This window comes from Adiantum capillus-veneris, chromosome 10, assembly GCF_014529385.1.
Source record: "Adiantum capillus-veneris isolate H3 chromosome 10, ASM1452938v2, whole genome shotgun sequence".
In the NCBI taxonomy this organism is placed as follows: Eukaryota; Viridiplantae; Streptophyta; class Polypodiopsida; order Polypodiales; family Pteridaceae; genus Adiantum; species Adiantum capillus-veneris.
Window position 1 is genome coordinate 12,798,947 of NC_140940.1, and position 19,208 is coordinate 12,818,154.

Consider the following 19,208-nt stretch of genomic DNA (forward strand, 5'->3'; position numbering starts at 1 on the left):
TTGGAAAAATATCAACTCATTGATTGGCCAACACTCTTCAAGATTTCTACCCACTTGGCTTTCCTTCTTTTCAATTTTCACTATATATCCAATCAAATTTTGCATTCATAACCCATAAAAACCTTAAAGTGGCACCGTGTAGGGAGCTCCGGGGGGGTCATGTAATAATTATGTGATTATCACGTGAGTGCAACAAAAGGGGTTATTAAATATTATTTTTCACACATTTTCACATACAAAAGGGTATTGTAAAATGAAAATGTAACAAAACAAATACAGATTGAACAAGAGAAGGGTGTATTTTATTTGTCAAAAATTCACAGATAAGGAGTTTTAAAAATGGCCCTTGAACGCACGTGATATGCACAATTTATACATAGTGACCCCTGCAAGATAGGGAGTGTCCCCACTTTTTGGGAGCATGAACAATTGTCAATAACTCTCACATATAGGCTGAGTAGCTACCTAGATCTTGATTGAGGCTCATTCTTTCAAATGTAGCAAGTATCCCCTTTATAATAATGGTGCACCATTGACCTCCCATTAGCATCCATCTAGGATACGATTGGGGTTAACAAGATCAACCTTGACATCTTGTTAAGGGGCAAGACCAATTTTTCTTATGCATCATTGTATGATAAATGTTTTTAGGATGGGGTTTCCATAGGTGAATGCTTCTGGGCCATTTCCAGGCATTCCAGTCCAACTCCGAGTCACAAATTGGCATCACTATATTGTCAAGATTTTTCATCACTTTGTGGACAAGCAAGACCTCCAAGGTATTAAGTTGGTACTGGGAAACTAGAAGATCACTGGTTTTCCAACTCTTGTTGTCACTGTCCCAGAAGTGCCCAAGTCGATTCAGAACCTTGTTATTCAATTTCCTGGCTGTCTCTATCCAATAGGTAATTTGTGGCAGATCTACTACTTTGGATAGCCAAGGGGACCAATGCAAAATGGAGTTCTTGAAGTATCTAATTTCTTCCCCCCACTCTAAGACTCATGCTGCCTTATTGCATTTTCTTACCAATTCTCTTGAGCTTCCCCCCAGTCTAAGTGAAGACCATGATGGGGCTAACAAATTGTTATGGAACTCCACCCCTCTCCATTTACCTCCTTTCGAGCCAAGTTTAGCCGCTTCCATCATATCTTTGATCATGACAGCCCAAACTTGATCCTGTTTAGCCAAGGAGATGAAAAATTTGGCACAACAAGCTTCTGCATGGGCCACCGAGTTGAGAGTTTTGAGGCCTCCTTGATTCACCGGACAAGCAACTAATTCCCAATGGTCCCATTTACAAGGTCTGGTGGATTTCGTGTTGTTTTTCCATAAAAACCTTATTACTGGTTTTAAGAACTTTTTCTAGTGACACTTAGCCATCTTGAGAAGCGGGCTAGTGTAGGCAACATAAAGAATCATGAAGGCATTTATCACTTTTATCTGACTTTGGAATGGAAGAAGAGAACACTCCCACCTACTCATTTTTGTTTTGATTTTTTCAAGCACCCACTCAAATATTTGCTTATGAGTTACATCCACCCCCAAGGGTGCTCCCAGATTTCTGAAGATATTCCCTTTTTGTGAAAATCTCCCTTGACTAGTCAGAAGGGTCAATTGAGTCATTTTTCGATAGGGAGATCAACCTTGATTTATCTATATTACACTTGGATCCCGAAGCTACCGATAATATTTGTAAAATCTCCAGAGCTTTCCTGATGACCTGGGGGCACGCCTTCAAGAAAAGAAGAGAATCGTCTGCAAAAAGTTTTGGAAGGAGTTGGCTATTTCCTGGTAAACCCAGGCCTTGCAGCTCCCCTTGTTCTGCACTAGCTTCAAGTGCCGTGATTAAAGGATGCGATCCTATGGCAAAAATCAGGGGGGCCAAGGGGCATCCTTGATTAATAGACCTCTTAACCTCAAAAGAGCCCACAATTCTATCATTGAATAGGAGCTCTGACTGGATTCCAACCCCCAGTACACGTGCCAGACGACATAGGAGAGGCCCAAAGCTAGAGCTTCCATGAAGGATTCAATATATGACCATGTTATTCTATCATAAGCCTTATCCAGGTCCAACTACAGCATAATGCATTCTTGCTTTGTGACAATTGCGTATTCGATGCCCACCATTGCTGCCAAGATGTTATCGTAGATGGACCTTCCTTTGATGAATCCATGTTGATGGGGAGAGATGATCTTGTTTAGTAAGGGGGAAAGTCTAAGGGCTACTGCTTTAGCAATAATTTTGTAGGCCAGCAACATCATTGTTATACGGTGCCAATGTTTAAGTTGAGAACAATAGATCTGCTTTGGGATAGGTTTGATAAGCCCTCTCTTTACACTTATCTCCATCGACCCTTCGACAATGGCTTTATTGGACAACCTTGTGATTGGGCCCTTGAGACCATCCCAAAATTCTCTAAAGAATTATACCGTCATCCCATCCCAACCAAGGGACTTTTCCTTTCCAAGGGCTTGCATTGCAAGATAACAATTGTCTTCAGAAAATGCCCTTTTCAAGCTATTAGCTTCTGAGTAGGGAATCTTTTTCTTGACACTCTGAAGTAAGGTCCCTCTGGCTTCTTCCATTTCTTGGGACTGGATCTCTAGCTGTCCAATGACTTGACTAAGATAGCCCCACATCAGACCAACCATCTCATCCTGGTTATGAACTGCTGTCCCTTTCTCATCATAGAGCGAGCGGACATGGCTTTGACTCTTCTTTATTTTCACAGTCCTAAAAACTGAGCTTGATTAGAGGCTTCCGACTAAAGGAAAGTCTCCCTACAGAGAATCCTTGCCTTTCTCATATCTTGTAACTGCACATTAGCAAGGTGAGATTTGGCTTTGAGCCATCATTTATGCTCATCCTCAGTAGCAAGCCCATTGCCTTTTTTGGAGGTAAGCAGTGAGGCGGTCCGGGGCGGGCAACAAGAAGAGTGGCCTCTAAACACCCTTCGAGGCTCTCGTGCTGCTCAATTGGGACTGGGGCAAGCACAATCAGAGACAACAACAACCCACAGCCTGAAACCAAACAAGAAAAGTGGCACCACCTAGTTGTAGATGCGAACTAGGACGCACATGATATCTCCTTGTACTCAAATGCACAAACAGAGGGGAATGCAAGATAGCCACACACACCAAACACAAACATTCACCACGCCAGAGAGAGGTAAAGCGCACAAATCAACTTGAGCAACTCAGTCTTAGCCTTAAAGACTAGATGCACACAAAGCTTGATGAGAAATAGAGACAATACAAAACTTGACCTTGTTGCCAATACACAACTTGTCTTAGGGTCACGGGAGCCCTCTCACCGAGCACCCTCTTACAATTTACCTTTTAGGAAAACAATTCAGCAAGCCCTCAAACCACCAAGCATGAAATGGCACAGTAAACTTCAAGGACAATATACCTTCAACCACCTGATGAGCCAGCTTATCAAGTCAATTTGGAGAGAAGAGTCGTAGTTGCAGCATACAATTGCACCCAAAACTATAAATCTTATTTATGCACAAGAGTAGGCTACAAGTGTGGTGAAGAGTATGGCATACACTTCACTCCTCTAGATGGCATAACTAACTTCAATCTTCTAAATGCACCTATGTGTAATGATGGAATAGAGCACTCACGATGCACACACTCTACACAACTAGGCTTGAGAGAGTGGTGTGTTATGTGTTGAGAATGGTGTGATGTAGTGTGATCATGTGATGATTTACAAGGGAGAGAAGGGCTCTATTTATAGGTTTTAGAAGCCCCGATAAGGATTATGCCTAATCAAGTTTATTTGAAGGAATAAAAGATTATGCATATTTTTATTTTTCTTATGAGGGTGGGTCTCTCTTGTCCTTTGAGTCACATGGATGTGGTCTCAAGGGAAGAGAATTATTGAGGATGAAAAGAGAGAGGATTGAGTGAATAATTTGGATGTGCCTACTCTAGTAGAGGGTGCATTTTACAATAAGGTTAGTGGTTAGTAGTCAGTAATTATCACTAAAAAATATTTACAAAAGCATCCACCAAATCGTGAGATATATGATGAGAAATGTTAGAGAAGGGAAGAGCTTGTAAAGAGAGGTTGAAGCTTTGGAGAAGTTGACATTCACCTCTTTACAGCACCGGAAGAAGAAGCGGTCAGCATGGAGAAGTAACGCGTGTCAATGAAGCTATGTTATCTTCAAACCTTGGAAAATTCATGATAAAAACCTTCATTTGCAGAGGTTATCCTTGGATTTTTGCTGATTTTTTGAAGTTCTTTACAAAGCCGAGGAGAGTATGGTAATATGGACATATATGTAGAGAGAAAGGGGGACACATAGGGTGTAGAAATGGAGGATGAACGCTATGGAGGTGTGAGAGATGTGGCAATGGTGAAGAGGGTGAATTAGGACATGGGAGTTGTAGGTTTGGGAGTGGGAAGGAGTGTATGTGTAAGAGGAAAATGATAAAGTGAAAGAGGGAGTGTGGCTGCATAGCATGGGCAAACTGGGGTCCACCAATAAAATCATAGATCACAACTCGCAGCTCAAAAAACTATGAAAAACTTTGAGGTGAAAGTTTAGCTCACGAGCTACAACTTTTGTTTGTATCACCTTTTCAAATTCGGGGAGCATCTGATCTTTAAAAATTCAGCAAAACCGATTGTTTTTTCCACTCGACAAGGTCCTTGTGGGGTCCTTCTTTGGATGATTCTTTTGAATACCTCCAAGAGTGAGCTCCCCATGGTGCACGCATGTATTCCACATACCCTTGACCTTATTTTGTAGGTCTATAATTGAAGATATTGTTGAGATCATGATATAAGTGAATAGTAGAACTAAGAAAATCAAATATTGAGGGGTCTAAAAAAAATATGTACATCTCAAATATAAATAATATAGGTGGAAAAAATATAAAGGGGTCAAAATAAATCTCTCTTATTATAATTATACCATAAAAAGATGAATAGTTTTGGTGGTCTAATCTATGAGAGTAATAGAGAACAGATATAGGAAGGAGAAAATAACAATAGTGAAAAACTATACACATAAATAAACTAGTTTTTTTGGATTTTTGTTGGGATGGAGTTACACAAAATATAAGAGAGGCTTGCACGAAATTATTTTTATATGAAATAAAGAGTATGCAAAATGGTAAGAAAAAATATGGTAATGGTGAGTCAATGTACATAGCATAAATAACACACCATAGGTAGAAATATTTAAATAAATACCAAAATAATTATGAAGAATATTTTTATTTAGGCCCTATATACAATGAAATATTTACACACAAATGGGCCATAATATACTTATAATTTTTATTTTTTCATTTTATTTGGCTCAACTAGCCCAGTGACTAGCTAATTGAGGGTTTCTTAAAAAATATAGGGAAAGTACCCTAACTCACACACGCTGAGGCGGTCCGGGGCTGGCAACAAGAAGAGCGGCCTCTAAACACCCTTCGCGGCTCCCGTGCTGCTCAATTAAGGCTGGGGCAAGCACAATCAGAGACAACAACAACCCACAGCCAGAAACCAAACAAGAAAAGGGGCACCACCTAGTTGTAGATGCGAACTAGGACGCACGTGATATCTCCTTGTACTCAAACGCACAAACAGAGGGGAATGCAAGATAGCCACACACACCAAACACAAACATTCACCACTCCACAGAGAGATAAAGCGCACAAATCAACTTGAGCAACTCAGTCTTAGCCTTAAAGACTAGATGCACACAAATCTTGATGAGAAATAGAGAGACAACACAAAACTTGACCTTATTGCCAATACACATATTGTCTTAGGGTCACAGAGCCCTCTCACCGAGCACCCTCTTACAATTTACCTTTTAGGCAAACAATTCAACAAGTCCTCAAACCACCAAGCATGAAATGGCACAACAAACTTCAAGGACAATATACCTTCAACCACCTGATGAGCCAACTTATCAAGTCAATTTGAAGAGAAGAGTCGTAGTTGCAGCATACAATTGCACCCAAAACTATAAATCTTATTTATGCACAAGAGTAGGCTACAAGTGTGGTGAAGAGTATGGCATACACTTCACTCCTCTAGATGGTATAACTAACTTCAAGCTTCTCCATGCACCTATGTGTAATGATGGAATAGAGCACTCACGATGCACACACTTTACACAACTAGACTTGAAGAGTGGTGTGTTATGTGTTGAGAATGGTGTGGTGTAGTGTGATCATGTGATGATTTACAAGGGAGAGAAGGGCTCTATTTATAGGTTTTATAAGCCCCGATAAGGATTATGCCTAATCAAGTTTATTTGAAGGAATAAAAGATTATGCATATTTTTATTTTTTTTATGGAGGTGGGTCTCTCTTGTCCTTTGAGTCACATGGATGTGGTCTCAAGGGAAGAGAATTATTGAGGATGAAAAGAGAGAGGATTGAGTGAATAATTTGGATGTGCCTACTCTAGTAGAGGGTGTATTTTACAAGAAGGTTAGTGGTTAGTAGTTAGTAATTATCACTAAAAAATATTTACAAAATCATTCACCAAATGGTGAGATATATGATGTGAAAATTTAGAGAAGGGATGAGCTTGTAAAGAGAGGTTGAAGCTTTGGAGAAGTCGACATTCACCTCTTTACAGCACCGGAAGAAGAAGCGGTCAGCATGGAGAAGTAACGCGTGTCAATGAAGCTATGTTATCTTCAAACCTTGGAAAATTCATGATAAAAGCCTTCATTTGCAGAGTTTATCCTTGGAATTTTGCTGATTTTTTGAAGTTCTTTACAAGGCTGAAGAGAGTATGGTAATGTGGACATATATGTAGAGAGAAAGGGGAACACATAGGGTGTAGAAATGGAGGATGAAGGCTATGGAGGTGTGAGAGATGTGGCAATGGTGAAGAGGGTGAATTAGGACATGGGAGTTGCAGGCTTGGGAGTGGGAAGGAGAGGGAGGAGTGTGTGTGAAAGAGGAAAATGATAAAGTGGAAGAGGGAGTGTGGCTGTATAGCATGGGCAAACTGGGGTCCACCAATAAAATCATAGCTCACAGCTCGTAGCTCAAAAAACTATGAAAAACTTTGAGGTGAAAGTTTAGCTCACGAGCTACAACTTTTGTTTGTTTCACCTTTTCAAATTCGGGGAGCATCTGATCTTTAAAAATTCAATAAAACCGATTGTTTTGTCCACTGCACAAGGTCCTTGTGAGCTCCTTCTTTGGATGATTCTTTTGTATACCTCCAAGAGTGAGCTCCCCATGGTGCATGCATGCATTCCACATACCCTTGACCTTATTTGGTAGGTCTATAATTGAAAATATTGTTGAGATCATGATATAAGTGAATAGTACAACTAAGAAAATCAAATATTGAGGGGTAAAAAAAAAATATGTACGTGTCAAATATAAATAATATAGGTGGAAAAAATATAAACGGGTCAAAATAAATCTCTCTCATTATAAGTCTACCATAAAAAGATGAATATTTTTTGTGATCTAATTTTTGAGAGTAAAAGAGAATAGATGTAGGAAGGAAAAATCACAATAGTGAATAAATATACACATAAATAAAACTAGTTTTTTTGGATTTTTGTTGGGTTGTATTTACACCAAAAATAAGAGAATCTTGCATGAAATTACTTTTATATGGAATAAAGAGTATGCAAAATGGTAAGAAAAAATATAGTAATGGTGAGTCAATGTACATAGCATAAATAACACACCATAGGTAGAAATATTTAAATAAATACCAAAATAATTATGAAGAATCCTTTTATTTGGGCTCTATATACAATGAAATATTTACACACAAATGGGCCATAATATACTTATAATTTTTATTTTTTACATTTTTTTGGGTGAACTAGGTCAGTGACTAGTTAATTAAGGGTTTTTAAGAAAATATAGGGCATGTCCCCTAACTCACATACGCCTATGTACAGTGAAATGGTAGGGATAACCAAAATGGTTGAGTGATTTGATAGGGTGAGGTAGCTTACTATGGCAATTATGGATAGCCGAAAAATGGCTATCATTAGACCTTCACCAAGATGATGGTATATTCATGTACCATCATAGAGCATCTCTTCCAAAGAGAGTGTGTCAGAGTCCTTGACGAGATCTTCATTGTTTGGCCCCTCAGAATTTTGGCTGGAGTTACATTCATGCTTAATGTAACAATACTTACATGAGACAGCTTCCCTTTGATAGATGTTTGGTAGATCCTTTGGTAGAAGGCGACTCAAATAGGGCTTCAAGCGATAACCATTTACCTTCCTAGAGTGCTCTTTCCCATTCAAGTCCATAAGTTGATAGTAACTTGAATTGAAAGCCTTATTAACTATGTATGGCCCCTGCCATCTAATTTCAAATTTGGCATCAAAAATATTATCGAGTCGATTGTCATACCTTAGCACAAGATCTCCTTCATTGATGCCTTTGTCCTTTAGTTTCTTGTCAAGCTTCTCCTTCGCCTGCGTAGCTTTCCTGTTGTAGCACTCGTATGTTGCTTCTCTTTTCCACTCAAGCTCAGCTAAGGTAAGAAGTCGATCCATCCATGCTTCTTGATCATCTTGTGCTGCTTTGCCATGAAGTCGCATTGTTGGAATGTTGAGCTCAATTGGTTGTAAATCCTCTTGACCATAGACCAAGTGAAATGGTGTGAACTCCGTGGCTTCCCTATATGTGGTTCGATATGCCCACAAGGCACCATCCAAGAAGTCCTCCCACAACTTTGTCTTGTTTTTCACCATGTTTCTAATGATGCCTGCAATGACACCATTAGCTTTTTCTACCAGACCATTGGATTGGGGATAGTAGGGTGTACTATGATGATGTAGAATGTGAAGTTCTTCACAGACTTTTGTAAGCAAGCCCTTTCTAAACCCTGGACCATTATCAGAAACAATCTCCAAAGGTGTTCCAAATCTACAACAAATGTGAGTGTAGACAAATTTGCTCACTGCCCTCTCATTTACCTTTGCCACACTTTGTGCTTCTACCCATCTCGTCATGTAGTCTATGGCCACCAAGATATACGATTTCCCATTTTTAGTCCTAGGCAATGTACCATTTTCAAGGACTAGCTGACGCGGACCATGTAACAGACGCTTGTCTCCATTAATCTGACAATTGTGACAGCTTTTACACCAATGTTGAACATCTATGTGCAAGCTTGGCCAAACATATCCAACAAGAAAAAATCTTTTTTGCAGTGAGTTCCTGTGCAAAATGACCACCACACGCTTCCTCATGCAAACCTTTTAGAATGGCTGGGATTTCCTCAATAGTTGGTACTCTTCTGCACACTTGATCCTTCCCTTGTCGATAAAGGGATCCTTCTAGGTCTTCATGAGTCTCCTCTTCTGAGCCTTCGTGAATTCTTGTGGAAACTCACCCTCCAAAATGTAGCTAATAATGGGAGTCAATGACTCCAATCCTTGGTATCTCGGCTACTTGACAGTTGCTACCACCATGATGACCTACACTTCTTTCTCAACACATGTAACTACTTGCTGTGCAAGTAAATCGGCATCTTCATTCTCTTTCCTAGGACTATGATATAGTTGCATTTCTTCAAATTGATTAAACAATCTACGAATGGCATGAACTTTTGTCCTTAGGCTTTCATTCTTGCATGCCCAAATGCCTAAAATTTTCTTCACGATGAGAAGTGCATCCCCTTTTACCATGAGACATTGTATACCTTGGCCAATGCATATCTTTAAACCGTGAAGTAGTGTGTCATATTCTGCTTCATTATTTCTAGTTGAACCTGGTAGATTGACCTTCTCTTTCATGACCACCTCTCCACTTGGGTTGAGCAATACTAGCCCTCCCCCTGCTTTTCCTGTGACTTGTCGAAAATCTCCATCAAAGAACAAGGTAAAAGAATTAGGAATACTTTTAGGTGGTGGAAATGGTAGGGTATTTACTTCAGGAACCTTAATTTCCTTCTCATGTACCCTATAAGTAAGGATCCCTGCCAATTGTGCACGAACACTATCTTCTACCTTGAAAGAGTATTGGAACTCTTGCAATTCCATAATCCACTTTGAGATCCTAGTGCTAAGATTCATTTGAGATGACACCCAAGGAAACAAATTTTCTGCAGTGAGAATTACAAAAGGTTTTGGTAGCAAGTAGGATCTAAACTTTCTCACCGCAAACATGAGAGAAAGAATCATGAGTTCTGCCTCCGTGTAGCCTCTCTCCAAAGCATTCATGACCCTACTAGCAAAGTAGATGGGTCGCATCCTGGTACTGTGGGGATCTTGTTGTAATAAAACTACACCAATTGTTTCCTTCCCAACACTAGAGCTAACAAAGAATGTGTACTCCCAACAAGGAGGCATGAGTATTGGTAGCTCTGACAAAATTACTTTAATGTTACAAAAGTACTCTTCAAGCTCATAAGACCATGCAAATTCTACTTGTTGTGTCAACTTTTGCAAAGGATGAAGCAACTCCGAGGCTAAGTGAATAAAGCGTGACATACACTTCACCTTTTGAATGAATGAGATGACCTCTTTGAGATTCTTGGGTGATGGGAGCTCAATAAGAGCCTTTGCCTTTGAAGGATCCACCTCAATGCCTTTATAGGAAACCTTGTCACCAAGCAAGATCACTTCATCCTCACCTATGTGACACTTGTCGGGGTTGAGTTGACTTCCTATGTCATAGAGCTTCTTTAAACCTTCTTCTACCCTTTGTAGATGCAATGATTTTAAGCTATAAATGCAAAAATCATCAATAAAAACCCTAATGGACTTTCCAAAGAATGCTTGAAACACCATGTTCATGAAGCGTTGGAAAGTTGCAGGAGCATTTGTCAGTCCAAATGGCATGACTCTAAAAGCATAACAACCCCAAGGAGTGATGAAGGTTGTTTTCAACTGATCTTCCAATGCGATACCTATTTGAAAGTAACCCGAGTAGCCATCACACAGTGTACTTCTCATGAGCAGCTACCTCATTTAGTATCTCATCTTGAAATGGGAGGGGAAAGTGATCTCTTTTTGTTGCCTCATTGAGTGGACGGTAATCCACACACACCCTCCACTTGGAATTTTTCTTAGGAGTGACAACAACGGGAGAGACCCACTCCAAATTATCCACTGGATAAATGAAACCTGCTGCTAGAAGATTTCTTACCTCCTTGAGTTAAACCTGCTCCTTGATGACTCCTAGCCTTTGTAGCTTCTGAGCCTTAGGTGTGGCCTCTGGCTTCAACTCAATTTTGTGTTGAATAGCATCTACTCCACACACATCGGTCTAGTCTTTAGCAAAAAGCCTAGGAAGTTTCCTTAACACACCTTTGAGCTCCTCTCTTTCATCCTTTGTAAGTGTTGTAGATAACATACCTTCTAGCATTCTTTCATCTTTCACTTTTTGGTTTTCTTGGGAACCTACCTCTTCCAAACCTGGGAAAGAGGTCTCTTGGTTGTTTGGCTTAAACCTTACCCCCATGACTTCGATGGAAGACTCCTCTTCAATAATGCTGTCGCTACTTTCTCCTTCTAAAGTGCTATCGGTCCAGCATTCCTCCGTCTCACTTTGAGATGATTCTTCATGGAGCTCCTCTTGGCGTTGCTGCTTCATGTCAAAAACAACCTTCTTATGATTGTCATTCCTGCAAATTAGCTTTCCACTCTCCCAATCCTGCAAAGCTCGCATTTTCATTAGCCATGGTCTCCCTAGGATAAATGGGTAACCATTTCCCTTGGTCCACATAACATAAAAATCCACCACCTTCTTAATTCCAAAGGCCTCTACAAAAACATTTTTACAAATGCCTACACACCTAGATTTGCTATTGTTTGCCATCTTGACTTTAATTTCAGGTGTCTCATGGATGTGCATGCCTAGTTTTTGCATGAGTCCCTCTGTCATGATGCAAATTTGTGCACCCCCATCCACTAGACCTTTCCTAACCAATCTTCCTTTGATGTAACAATCTAGCACAGGTGTAATATCCTCATTCATTTCAACATGTGCAATTTTTACAACAGGCACACTCTCTTTTACCTTTCTCCTAGTGCTAACTGCCTTTGTTAAATCCCTCCTAACTTGTGGGAATAATGCAAGAAACTGAGGCCATGAGATATCAGGACCCTTACCTCTCATGTCTTCCAATCGGTTGTATGGAGCCATAACATGTCCAAGAGGGAAGTCTTGGAGATTGATACGACGTTGAAGTATCTCTTGAAATGATTCACAACTTCCGTGTAATTCCCTTTAACTTCCTCAGGCAACGGGTCAAACCAAGTACTAGCATCTTTCCTAAGGACCACTTCAAACATTTCTACACATTCTTGATCAGTTACTATCCTCTTGATACGACAAGACATCTTGAAATTTGCTAAAAATAATTCTGCATCCTTTCCACGATCTCCAAAGAAAATAGGATATCCAGACATTTGGCGTTGGCTCTCCATTGAGTTGATTTCAAAGTGACGCGTTTTTGTTTTTTCTTTCTTTAAAAGATTTGCACAATAATATTTTCTAAATTGCAATCTATTCTACAACAAAATAAAAATATTCACATCAAATGACCTATGATAATCAATAAGAGGTAGGATGACAAGGTTTGGTGACGCGAGAATTTCTCATACTCTTTGGGCACCAAACATGAACACCATACATTGTTGAAAATGGATTTTTCTACTAATTGCAATGTTTATTCTAATGTGTGGAGTGAAATGAAAGGGAAAAACCTCTATTCTTGGGCCATTATCCATTGTCTATGCATGACCTAATACTTAAAAAAAAACAAAAATATAGACCTCCAAACTAAGGTCGTACCTAATGAGAGGCAAAATAAAAGGATTTACTGAAGTGTTTATCTCAGTCAACCTAAGAGGATCTAAAATTATACGCATTACTCGCTGAAATTGCAACTTAGTACTAACAATTATGTGTACCTATTGCCTTGCAATGGGAATGAAGGGTTCATATAAATTCTCGTGACTCATACAAGCTACTTGATTATGCTAAAGGTTGAAGCTACACAAAACATACACAAGCCGTTCCTCCGTGCACCCTCTTACAATTGACCTTTTAGGCAAACAATTCAACAAGCCCTCAAACCACCAAGCATGAAATGGCACAACAAACTTCAAGGACAATATACCTTCAACCACCTGATGAGCCAACTTATCAAGTCAACTTGGAGAGAAGAGTCGTAGTTGCAGCATACAATTGCACCCAAAACTATAAATCTTATTTATGCACAAGAGTAGGCTACAAGTGTGGTGAAGAGTATGGCATACACTCCACTCCTCTAGATGGCATAACTAACTTCAAACTTCTCCATGCACCTATGTGTACTGATGGAATAGAACACTCACGATGCACACACTCTACACCACTAGGCTTGAAGAGTGGTGTATTATGTGTTGAGAATGGTGTGGTGTAGTGTGATCATGTGATGATTTACAAGGGAGAGAAGGGCTCTATTTATAGGTTTTAGAAGGCCCGATAAGGATTAGTCCTAATCAAGTTTATTTGAAGGAATAAAAGATTATGCATATTTTTATTTTTTTTATGAGGGTGGGTCTCTCTTGTCCTTTGAGTCACATGGATGTGGTCTCAAGGCAAGAGAATTATTGAGGATGAAAGGAGAGAGGATTGAGTGAATAATTTCGGAGTGCCTACTCTAGTAGAGGGTGCATTTTACAATAAGGTTAGTGGTCAGTAGTTAGTAATTATCACTAAAATATATTTACAAAATAATTCACCAAATGGTGAGATATATGATGAGAAAAGTTCGAGAAGGGATGAACTTGTAAAGAAAGGTTGAAGCTTTGGAGAAGTTGACATTCACCTCTTTACAGCATCGGAAGAAGAAGCGGTCAGCACGGCGAAGTAACGCATGTCGATGAAGCTATGTTATCTTCAAACCTTGGAAAATTCATGATAAAAGCGTTCATTTGCAGAGGTTATCCTTGGATTTTTGCTGATTTTTTTAAGTTCTTTACAAATCTGAAGAGAGTATGGTAATATGGACATATATGTAGAGAAAAAGGGGTACACATAGGGTGTAGAAATGGAGGATGAAGGCTATGGAGGTGTGAGAGACGTGGCAATGGTGAAAAGGGTGAATTAGGACATGGGAGTTGCAGGTTTGGGAGTGGGAAGGAGAGGGAGAAGTGTGTGTGAAAGAGGAAAATGATAAAGTGGAAGAGGGAGTGTGGCTGCATAGCATGGGCAAACTAGGGTCCACCAATAAAATCATAGCTCACAGCTCGTAGCTCAAAAAAATATGAAAACCTTTGAGGTGAAATTTCAGCTCACGAGATACAACTTTTGTTTGTATCCCCTTTTCAAATTCGGGGAGCATGTGATCTTTAAAAATTCATCAAAACCGACTGCTTTTTCCACTGCACAAGGTCCTTGTGAGGTCATTCTTTGGATGATTCGTTTGAATACCTCCAAGAGTGAGCTTCCCATGGTGCATGCATGCATTCCACATACCCTTGACCTTATTTGGTAGGTCTATAATTGAAGATATTGTTGATATCATGATATAAATGAATAGTACAACTAAGAAAATCAAATATTGAGCGGTCTAAGAAATATGTACATGTCAAATAGAAATAATATAGGTGGAAAAAATATAAAGGGGTAAAATAAATCTCTCTCTTTATAAGTCTACCATAAAAAGGTCAATATTTTTGGTGTTCTAATTTATGAGAGTAAAAGAGAATAGATGTAGGAAGGAAAAATCACAATAGTGAAAAAATATACACATAAATAAAACTAGTTTTTTTGGATTTTTGTTGGGATGGAGTTACACAAAAAATAAGAGAAGCTTGCATGAAATTACTTTTATATGGAATAAAGAGTATGCAAAATGGCAAGAAAAAATATGGTAATGGTGAGTCAATGTACATAGCATAAATAACACACCATAGGTAGAGATATTTAAATTAATACCAAAATAATTATGAAAAATCATTTTATGTAGGCCCTATATACAATGAAATATTTACACACAAATGGGCCATATTATACTTATGATTTTTATTTTTAAATTTTTTTTGGCTCAACTAGCCTAGTGACTAGCTAATTAAGGTTTTTTAAGAAAATATAGGGAAAGTCCCCTAACTCACACACGCCTATGTAGAGTGAAATGGTAGGGATAACCAAAATGTTTGAGTGATTTGATAGGGTGAGGTAGCTTACTATGGCAATTATGGATAGCCGAAAAATAGCTATCAAGGCCTATGTACAATGAAATGGTAGCAATAGCCACAGTGTGTGGATGATTTCGGTAGGGTGGGTTAACTCACTATGGCAATTACGGAAAGCCAAAAAACGGCTATCATTAGCCTCCCAGTTAGATAATGGTACATTCATGTACCATTTATCCGATCATACAACATGTGGATTGTGTAACGTCTGTCTTTGTCTGCTCTCATCTTTGAAGAACCTTTGTTGTATGATTAAAAAACCTTGTGTGATATGAAAGGTTCTCAGAGCCAATAGTAGGATGTAATGAACTGACTGAGTAAACCTCCTCCATTGAGAAAGTTTCCATAAGCACCCCTAGGATCAAAGATCTTGAAATATCTTTCCCAAAGAGAGATGTATGGTATGGAATCACTCACTGATTTTGGTTGAGGAAACTTGTAGATTTTATTGTTGTCCATCATTTCATCTATCACTGTGAATGTGATATAAAAGATTGGTTGCTCTTCCTCCTGTGTAAAGTTGATATATCTGCTACGATCTTCAAGAGCTTGTATGAGCAAATTCCTGAACTGTAGCTCATAAAATTCATTCAACCTCGGTAGGCTTATCAAGTCAAAAATTCTATGACTTTCATGATTTACGAAAGCTTGATCCATGCTTCCAACCGCTATTGGAAGATATTGCAAATAGTTTACCACATAAGTAGATAATAGACGAAGGTTTCTATTGCTTCCAACACATTGGAAGAGAATAGATTTTGGTACTGATTGATGAAATATCCACATGTAGCTATCAACAAGTTTTTCATCTATGATGAAGACCAGAAGCATCACAATGTGCGACCTCCATACACCAAAGAACAAAATGAAGAAGGTTTGGAAACATCCGTTCATCACCGAGTATTCATGCCCTCTTCCACTTAAGAAGGTATGGTGCCCTCAATGAAAGGTATATGTGAAGAGAGGAGAAGTTGACTTTGAAGAGGTGAAACCCAATGTGAAGATGATTTGGGCTTCAAAAGTTTGGATTTTCTTGCTAAGAGATTGTCCCATGAATGAAGAGCCACCCACTAAAACACCATTGGAGAGAATGATACCCTTCTGACAATTTCCTTTTGTGATTTTATTTTTTACTACTCTCCCATGTTCTTCATCCCCTTCTAAGCCCCCCCTTTCGCAAGGTTGTAACTCCTCACATTATACCACCTCAATGGTTGATGGATTACTGTTTGATTTTGTGAAAACTTTGGCTTCTTGCATGATAGGTTCCTCCATGCTTAACATACATGCGTCATACCAATTCTTTTCAACATCCTCAAACACTTCTTGAAGATTATCCTCACATGGATTCAACTCACACTCTTCTACTTTGTTTTGGAGTTGGCATTCCATGTACACAATCATCTCTTTATGATCAATGTGGTCTATGATCTTCCCACCTATGATTTCATCTTCTTCTTCACTCTCTTCTTGTAGACAAGATACACTCTCAAAACATTCCATAAGATCAAGGTTACCTTCAAGGTCTTCATTCTCCATAGAATCATGTTGCACAAAAGCTTCGTCTGCTCGGACTAGAAATTGATCCTCCGCCAAAAGGTTGGATGTATCCATTATTGAATCATCAATGCCATTTGAGATATCTTGTGTCAATTTTTGCATGCTTGTGATAAAGGTAGAAGAAAGAGATTCCACATTTGAATCTTGGCCACACACTTTAGCACTTGAATAATCAGTTGGCATGTAAGTAACTTCTTCAACATTTGTTAGAGTAGAAGGAGACAGGTATGGCAAAGGAGACGACTCCTTGATAGAAACACTTTCATGATGGTTGGTTCTTCCAGCATGATGGAAACCATTTTTGATGTAGAAGTACTTGTAAAACTTCCTTCGGGCAATAGTGAACGCTTCTTCAAAGGTAGAGGGTCCACTATAACTAACCTTAGTCTTTAGGAAAGGAGACAAACCCGAAATAAATTGCTCCATTTTTACATAATCTGGAAATGTAGAGCTAAACCCACGTCCTCCCCATTGATGAGAAAAAATATCCTCATAAGCATAGTAGTCTTCACCATGTTCTTGAAGTCTCCCTAATGAAGCCCATGCTTTCTCCGTTGTTGGAAATTTAGAGAATTTGGTCTTCAAAGCTTTGGAAATTTGGGTATACCGATCTTCAATCTGAAAAGACATACTCCAAAACCATTGCTCAGCATTGCATAGCAATAGAAAATCCCCTTTTTCAATGTTATCCCTTTTACCAAGGATACGACAAACCATTCTAAAATCAGCAAGAAAATCATCAACGTCTTCTTTTAGATTTCCGAAGAAGATTGGGATATCATCAAAGGTATAGTGTGTCATAGTCTCTCAATGCTAGAACCACACAAAGATTAGTTCCAAACAATCATTTTCTCTCATGACATCAACTAACTACACAAAGTTTTGAAAGGTCTCATGAATTCTAGATTCTTATTTGAAAATGTTTTTTACTTTCTTAGGTTATGCTAATCCAAACCATATTCTAGATCAATTTTTGTTGCCTTGAAATTAAACTCGGTCATACAAGTTTTCATGATTCATATAATCTACTTGATTATGTTAAAATTCAAGCATTCATGCAATACAACAACAATAAGCACAAAGTCATTCCTCAGTGGGGACACCAATTTGAGGCGGTCTGGGGTGGGCAACAAGAAGAGCGGCCTCTAAACACCCTTCGAGGCTCCTGTGCAGCTCAATTGGGGCTCGGGAAAGCACAATCAGAGACAACAACAACCCACAGCCAGAAATCAAACAAGAAAAGGGGCACCACCTAGTTGTAGATGCGAACTAGAACGCACATGATATCTCCTTGTACTCAAACGCACAAAGAGAGGGAAATGCAAGATAGCCACACACACCAAACGCAAACATTCACCACGCCAGAGAGAGGTAAAGCGCCCAAATCAACTTGAGCAACTTAGTCTTAGCCTTAAAGACTAGATGCACACAAAGCTTGATGAGAAATAGAGAGACAACACAAAACTTGACCTTGTTGCCAATACACAAATTGTATTAGGGTCACTAGAGCCCTCTCACCGAGCACCCTCTTACAATTCACCTTTTAGGCAAACAATTCAACAAGCCCTCAAACCACCAAGCATGAAATAACACAACAAAATTCAAGGACAATATAACTTCAACCACCTGATGAGCGAACTTATCAAGTCAATTTGGAGAGAAGAGTCGTAGTTGCAACATACAATTGCACCCAAAACTATAAATCTTATTTATGCACAAGAGTAGACTACAAGTGTGGTGAAGAGTATGGCATACACTCCACTCCTCTAGATGGCATAACTAACTTCAAGCTTCTCCATGCACCTATGTGTAATGATGGAATAGAGCACTCACGATGCACACACTCTACACAACTAGGCTTGAAGAGTGGTGTGCTATGTGTTGAGAATGGTGTGGTGTAGTGTGATCATGTGATGATTTACAAGGGAGAGAAGGCTCTATTTATAGGTTTTAGAAGCCCCAATTAGTATTAGGCCTAATCAAGTTTATTTGAAGGAATAAAAGATTATGCATTTTTTTATTTTTTTTTATGAGGATGGGTCTCTCTTGTCCTTTGAGTCACATGGATGTGGGCTCAAGGGAAGAGAATTATTGAGGATGATAGGAGAGAGGATTGAGTGAATAATTTGGGAGTGCCTACTCTAGTAGAGGGTGCATTTTACAATAAGGTTAGTGGTTAGTAGTTAGTAATTATCACTAAAAAATATTTACAAAATCATTCACCAAATGGTGAGATATATGATGAGAAAAGTTAGAGAAGGGATAAGCTTGTAAAGCAAGGTTGAAGCTTGGAGAAGTTGACATTCACCTCTTTACAGCTCTGATAGAAGAAGCGGTCAGCATGGCAAAGTAGCACGTGTCGATGAAGCTATGTTATCTTCAAACCTTGGAAAATTCATGATAAAAGCTTTCATTTGCAGAGGTTATCCTTGGAGTTTTTCTGATTTTTTGAATTTCTTTACAAAGCTGAAGAGAGTATGGTAATATGGACA